This window comes from Sturnira hondurensis, unplaced genomic scaffold, assembly GCF_014824575.4.
Source record: "Sturnira hondurensis isolate 20B ecotype Veracruz unplaced genomic scaffold, ASM1482457v3 Scaffold0007406, whole genome shotgun sequence".
Classification (NCBI taxonomy): domain Eukaryota; kingdom Metazoa; phylum Chordata; class Mammalia; order Chiroptera; family Phyllostomidae; genus Sturnira; species Sturnira hondurensis.
In genome coordinates this window covers 253,292-260,910 of record NW_028080037.1, presented here as the reverse complement: position 1 = coordinate 260,910, position 7,619 = coordinate 253,292, and positions in this window count along the sequence as shown.

Below are 7,619 nucleotides of genomic sequence, written 5' to 3'. Positions count from 1 at the left end.
ATAATCAATATAAGACATTTTATTCGTTTCAGGTATACAACATTGTTTCAGTATTTATGTTCCAAAAGGATCACTACAGTAAGTCTTGTTACACTCATCTTCATACAGTTATAATTTTTTTCATGTGATTGGAACATTTAAGATATATTCTCTTATCAACTTTCAATTATGCAAAACAGTACTGTTATTTACACTCACTTTGCTATATATTACATTCTCATGACTTACTTTATAATCGGAAATGTGTACCTTTAAACTACTTCCATCCATTTCAACCGTCCCCCAACCCCTGTCTCTGGCAATCAACAGTCAGTTCTCTGTACCTGTGAAGTGCATGTATGTTTTGTTTGGATTCCACATATTAGTGAAATCATATGGTATTTGTTTTTCTCTGAATTATTTCACTTAGTATAATATCCTCTAGGTCCATCAATGTTGTTGCAAAAGGCAAGACTTCATTCTTTTTCATAGCTAATAATCCATTGTATGTAGTGTGTAAACATATATATATATATAGTACTCTTAAGTTTCTGCTCACAAATCACTCGTAACTCAGTGTATGTAACTGAATCTTCAATTTAAAGATGCAGGGGGACCACATGAGTGGCTGTAACTTTCTTGCAGGTTTCTTTTCTGTCACTTTGCGGTATCAGTGGTAATCTTATGGTGGCAATAAGTTTTTCTGCAACCTGGTAGTAGGCCAACAGTGATTTTAAAAAAAATTCCTTCTTTTACAAACTGCCAGGTCTGCAGTGTAGCTTTGGGCATTGCTCTTGGAAGCTTAATAAGCTTCAGCCCTGCTTATCTAGTCCATTTCTCAGTCTCACAAAAAAAAAGTAAACAATTTGTGGGTGAAGGAAGGCATTCTACTGATTGTAACAAATTATTGAATGAATTTAAAATTTAATGACTGAATGGTGAATCACTGAAAGAAGATGAAGTTTTTATGTTCACATCATGTCCCTGGGTGAAGGGGACAGGTTGAGGGTAGTTGGAGGGGATTTTGTGTGTGCAGATTAAGAAATTTCCCAACATGGGCAAGAGGTGCAATCAAAGCAGCAGCCAGGTTTCTCCCAAGTCCTGAGTCAGGACCACAGCTTTGGCTGCACGCATAGTAGGGAGTCTCAGAATAAAACACACAGGAGTTTTGCCAATAAACTTGGCCATTATTACCAGTAAGCAAGGTACTAGGTGGAAAGGTGATAGTACAGTTTTTTCCTATAAAAATTTATTATTCTGTAGCCTATGAAAAACCTCCCCAATTCCAACCCTGGCTGGTGTGGCTCAGTGGATTGAATGCCAGCCTGTGAACTGAAAGGTCGCCAGTTCAATTCCCACTCAGGGTACATGCCTGGGTTGGGGCCAGGTCCCAGGTTGGGAGCCTTGTGAAAGGCAACTGATAGTCCTCACACAATGATGTTTCTCTCCCTTACTTTCTCCCTCCCTTCCCCTCTCTCTAAAATAAATAAAATCTTTAAAAAGAAAATATCCTCAATTCCTCTATTTGTGGAAACACCAGGTAATGAAATTAGGGGATATATATTTGTTAAAATGTAAGTAAAAATAAAATCCCATTGCTGAAAGGCAAATGGCGCCAATGACGATTGAAACCGCAACCACAAAGAAAGGAAGATGCGGGTAGAGTCAAAATCTAACCTCAGCAGTGCAGTGAATGTGCGTAATTTTTTTCCTTGGTGCTATTCAGACTGTATTTCACATGCAACCAATTTTGTTTAAAACATCAATCTGTTTGTTTAACTGACAGTAAGTCTTGCTCTATATCCAGCATATAGAAAAATAAGAATACATCTGCTAGTTCAGTACATTCTTTAGTCAATGGACAATCATGAAAAGTGGACAAACAGACCATACCTCAAAGGATATCATCGGGACTTTTTTCCACACACTCATTTTTCTGCCTCTCGCTGCTTCATTTTAGGTCTCAGAATCCTTTATCCTGAAGATAGGGTTTCTGTACAAATAGGGAGGATGACCAAGCGCAGCTCCACTTTCCAGTTTTCAAATCCAAAGGGAGGCCACTGCTCTCCAGGACCCATTTTATACAGTCTTGGTGAATACACTTGAGCCGTGTGCTCAAAACCTGGGCACTTGCTGTGTGGTAGGACAGAGTATGGCTTTGGTCAGTGGGTCAGACAATCATACTCGCAGGAAGGAGAGGTGGGCTGTGATTCATGGGCCTAGAACAGGGTGGGTCAGACACCGTAAGACCACTCCAAGGTCCCGTTTTAATTTTACAGATTGGGAAAATGGAGACCCAAAAAGCTTTATCTGTCAAAACTACACAATAGTGAAATAATTAGTAATGCAAGTGAGACATGCCTGTTGTGCTTCTGACTTTTTCAGACCCTCAGTCCTTTCAGGCTTTAGTCTGTGAAATAATGTAAATGTAAGGGTTTTGAGCTACTTGAAGAAAATAGCCATTTTAAACAGGGATGACTACAGAGTAATTATAGTAGTATCATAAGGAGTTCTTCGCTTCTAGGGAGAAGGGGGATTTAAACCCAACTCTGCTACTTGGTAGCTGAGTGACCTTGGTATATCAAAGTACCTTAGGGTCAGTGATGAGCTAAAAGCTTTAAAAAAAGTAAAGCACTAAGCACAGAGCCTAGTGTAGCACAAGTGCCCCCACCCCCCACACAGAAAGATGCCACTGCATTAACAAATGCCAGAGTACGTGATTTCTCGTTCCCTCCATCAGAAACCCTCTCAACAAGGCAAACACATGCAGTTTAACATCCACACTCTGGCATTAATCAAAGCTGGGAACTGGCTGTGTGTGTGCCAGTGAGGTGGAGGCATTCAGACAAGAACGAAAGCCAAGGACTACTGTGTGTCCCAGAGGCGGAGCACTGGACCTGGGGATGTGGAATCCCACTGCCACTATGTGATCTTTGGCAAGACACTGCCCACCTGTTTGACTGGGTTTTGAGTCAGCCACAGCATGTGGCTGTGTGTAACTCACACACTATGCCTCTTCTCTACNATTAACAAATGCCAGAGTACGTGATTTCTCGTTCCCTCCATCAGAAACCCTCTCAACAAGGCAAACACATGCAGTTTAACATCCACACTCTGGCATTAATCAAAGCTGGGAACTGGCTGTGTGTGTGCCAGTGAGGTGGAGGCATTCAGACAAGAACGAAAGCCAAGGACAACTGTGTGTCCCAGAGGCGGAGCACTGGACCTGGGGATGTGGAATCCCACTGCCACTATGTGATCTTTGGCAAGACACTGCCCACCTGTTTGACTGGGTTTTGAGTCAGGTAACACCAGTGGGCGTTTGCATCTGTTAACTGTCTGCAGCCCCACCCAGACCCTTGTCTTCAGAAGGCACAGCATGCATGTGGCTGTGTGTAACTCACACACTATGCCTCTTCTCTACTCTTCTGGAAATTATATTCCTGGCACAGCTAAGCTGTGTGTACTCTCCTCTTTTAAGCCTCAGACAATTAAGGGGAATCCTCAAGTTTAGTTTGCAAAAAAGCGGTTTTCCCTCTGCCCAGACCCCAGACCCCAGCTAAGTGAGTGAAGGGCTTGGTGGCATGTTAACACCACCAATAAAAATTGAATCGGGAGGTGCTTTTCACTGAATGTTTTAGGTGTATCTGATTTTACTTGTTGGAAACTGGCAGGGGTTCAGGTTAGGTTTGGGAGACCAAGCTGGGATGGAAACCAGAGTTTATTGTTCATAATGATCACATTCAATCATGTTGACTCACCAAACAGTGAGTCAGTAAACATGTGGGCAGAGAGGTAAGGGTCAGCAATAGGTCTGACCAGTGCAGCCCCCCAGCCCCTAGGTGCACTGCCTGTGGGAGCTAATGTCAGCAGCTAACAGAGACTGTGCCTCCCTGAAAGAACAGCAACCTGACTTTTATATTTAGTTGTTGACCCTATTCTTGTGTGGGAAGCACAGCTGGCCCCAGATCTCAGACATCATTACTTGACACATTCTGCTTCTTGACAGCATTACACACACGAGGATACATGTATGGAACTTGCTTATGCCCTTGGAGCTGGCCTGTGTTCGCAGTCTGGGGTAAACCTGCACAGCCATCTGGGGTTGAAACGCTCCCCCGTCTCATGATCATAGCCAGTGCCAATCTACTTCCCACGTCTTTGTGTGACTCTGAGCTTGATTTCTCTTAAATAATTTTCCATGATAGGAATGCTTCAGATGAGAAACTCAAGTTACAAATACCACTTACATTTCTCTCTTCCTATCATCTCAGCAGTGACTGCTTTTATAGTTATATTCTCTTTGTCAAGCACCTTTAACAGTCTACATATTGATAAATACCTAAATAGAATGATTTAGGTATTAAGTAAATTTGGTGTTCCGTGTTTAATTAATCTTAGAATTCTGTAAGCAAGCCTCAGTGACAAGATGCCAACAGTACCTGGATACAATGAGTACTGACTGACCCAAACTGTAAAGACCCCACAAAGAAAAGAAAAAATGATCAGATGGCACTCCAAACCCACAGGTTTGGTCTCAGGACAAACTGACTACATTTAAGGTCTGAGAGGATATGGAAGGAAATAGCAAGTAGGGAAAAGCATTTTTAGTGGTAATTCAGTTAAATTTCATTCTTTTGAGCTGCTGCACTGCCTGCTTCTAAGTTGCAGGCAGACATCCTGAGATAAATAAAATTTCCAAAGATAATGAGGGTGAGAATAGCCTTTCCCTTCGCCATGTGGTGTAAAGTGGGTGGGAAGGATCCTGATGGTGGGAACCACTTTATTGTCGTGCATCGACCACACAGTACAACGACAGCGAAACTGTCATAGGGAGCTCTGACCGCACTGTATTCCAACTGTGCCCAAGCTTCAGAATTTTTGTTTCATGTGCTGGCTGAGTCCATAAAGTCGGGACGAGAGTGATACCTAATTGGATTAACACCGACTGTGTTGCAAATGGCGCCTCCCAGACTTAAACAAAATGGAAAACCTGCATGAAAAGCTCCTTCAACACACAGGTGAAGGTGCAGAACCAAGTGGAAGAGAAGACAGTACTGTACACGGAGCTGGGTGGCAGTTCTCTCCCTTCCAAGGAGGCTTGTGAGCTGGTGGAGGGAGGTGAGATGGTGAAGAGGCGCTGGACACGGTGGGATGGTGCTGTTGGCATCAGGCCTCTGTTGCATCCACACTCACTGGGCTTCACGAGGTGGTGAGGACAGCGAGTTGGCTTTGATCTGAGCAATGGTGATGTTCTGACATAGTTTGTGATAGGAACGGGTGTGGAGCCTTTGGAGAGATTCTCTTAAGTAACTGACTACAGGAATGAAAATCTTGTCTGTGGTTACAGACTGTATGAAATACACAGAATAAAAACAGCAGAATATGGACTGCGGATGTTTAATTGCACAGCACAATTTTAAAAAATGAGTTCTGGGAAGTACAGTCTGTTGCTCCTTCCTTCCTTCACTCAGTAATGGGTTATCATTTTTTCTTATGCATACATAATTAGCATACTAACTGCTTCTTGTAAGTTGTTTGGCTAACCCAGAGGTAGCACAAGATGTTATATTTTGGTGATATTACTGAAGAAGGGTAACAGCTGCCAGACCACCTGCATATGTAGTAGATGGCAAGCTTCTGAGCATTTCCATTTGCAACAAAAACCACTTTGATATTTGTTGTAATTGTTTTAAAGATTTATTTATTTATTTATTTATTTATTTATTTGTCTTTAGAGGGGAAAGGAAGGAGAGAGGGAGAGAGATATCAATGTATGGTTGCCTCTCGTGTGTCGCCTGCTGGGAACTGGCCTGCAACCCAGGCATGTGCCCTGACTGGGAATCGAACCGCGATACTTGATATTTGTTGTAATTTTTACTGAGTTAGTAAAACACAAAATACTGATACTTAATGAGGAAAATCTTGATAGATGCCCATCTGTGCCCCACGAGACACAAGTACTAGTAACTGATGCTCATCATTAAACACATGCACTCAAAATATTACCTGAAGAACATTTGATAAAGGGACTATTTACAGCGTGTGTTCAGAATTAAGGAAACTGACGAGGTGAAGCAGCCAGAAGCAGCGATCACCCTTAAATCTGAAGAGCAAGGAGAGGGATGTCCCAAACTAAAGCTGAGGCTCCCACTGGGAACTGCAGTGACTCAGGGAGAGATGCTGCCAAACTGTGGGCCAGCAGGAGGGACAAGCAAACATTCCAGCCTCTGCCTCCCACCGGCTCATCTCGCTCATTTCGTACAAGTACCTCCCATGTTTGACCTAAGCAGCAACCCTAGCCACGCATTCCCTGGGCGACAGCCCTCAGGATGCAGAGCAGAGGAGAAAATGGACAGGAGACATAGAGAACAGCTAGCACGCGTACAGATCCACAGCACATAGAACAACTAACTTCATGCAGCTACTACAAATACAAGTCATGCTGAGCCTTGAGCAAACAGGTTTCTGACTTAGGCGATGCAGTCTATTCAAATGTTTTTAAAGGTTCCTACTTACACACCATTGTGATCACTTCTAAATAGATCACAACCTAAAATACATGGTCATTGCTGTGGCTATAAGCAGGACTCTTATCTGTTATTTATTTATTTTTTAAAGATGTTATTTATTTGTAGAGGAGACGGGAGGGAGAAAGAGAGGGAGAGGAACATCGACACACAGGAGACACACTGATCAGCTGCCTCTCCTGTGCCCCCTACTGGGGACCCAGCCAGCAGCCCAGGCCCAAGCTCTGACTGGAATCAAGCCAGCAGCCCTTTTCATTCCCACGCCGACCATCCATTGAGGCACACCAGCAAGGGCAGGGCTATTACCTTTTAAGAGTTTAAAATAAGAAAAATACCTTTTATATTTACCCATATATTAACCATTTCTAGACCTCTTCCTTCCTCCTGCAGATCCAAATTTCCACTGTTACTTTTCTGCTGACCAAAAACCTTTAAAATTTTCTTGAAGGCAGATCTACCAGATATAAATTCTCTTTGATTTTGTTTTTCTGAAAATTCTTTTTGTGCTTTCATCTTTGATGGGTAATAGAACTTGATTGTACGTTTTTGCATACTCTTGGTAATTTACAGATGTGACTCCACTGTCTTCTAGCTTCTATAGTTTCTGACCAGAAGTGTGCTGTCATCCTTCATGCCTTCTTTTTCCTTCAGGTTCTTAACTATTGTTCACGCAGGTCTTCATTCAATTGACATGGTGTCATTGCATGATTTTATGCTTTTTTTTCCTGTTTTGTGTTTCTGAGCTTCTTGAATATGTGAAGATATACTTTTTGTGTATGTGGAATTTTTTCAGCCATTACTTATTCAGATACTTTCTTTTGTGTCTTCTCTCTTCTCTTCTGGGACTCGAGTCACTTGTATGTTACACATTGTAGCCAACTCCCCATTCTCTTCCCTCTGTTTTTTTCCTCTGGGTATGTCATTTGGATAGCTTTTGTTTTTTATTCTTCAAGCTCATTATTTTTTGTTCTTCTATGTTTAATCTGTTATTAATTGCACCATTTATTATTATTTTTTAAAATATTTTATTTATTTATCTTTAGAGGAGAAGGGAAGGAGAGAAATATCAATGTGTGGTTGCCTCTCATGAGTCCCCTGCTGGGGACTGGC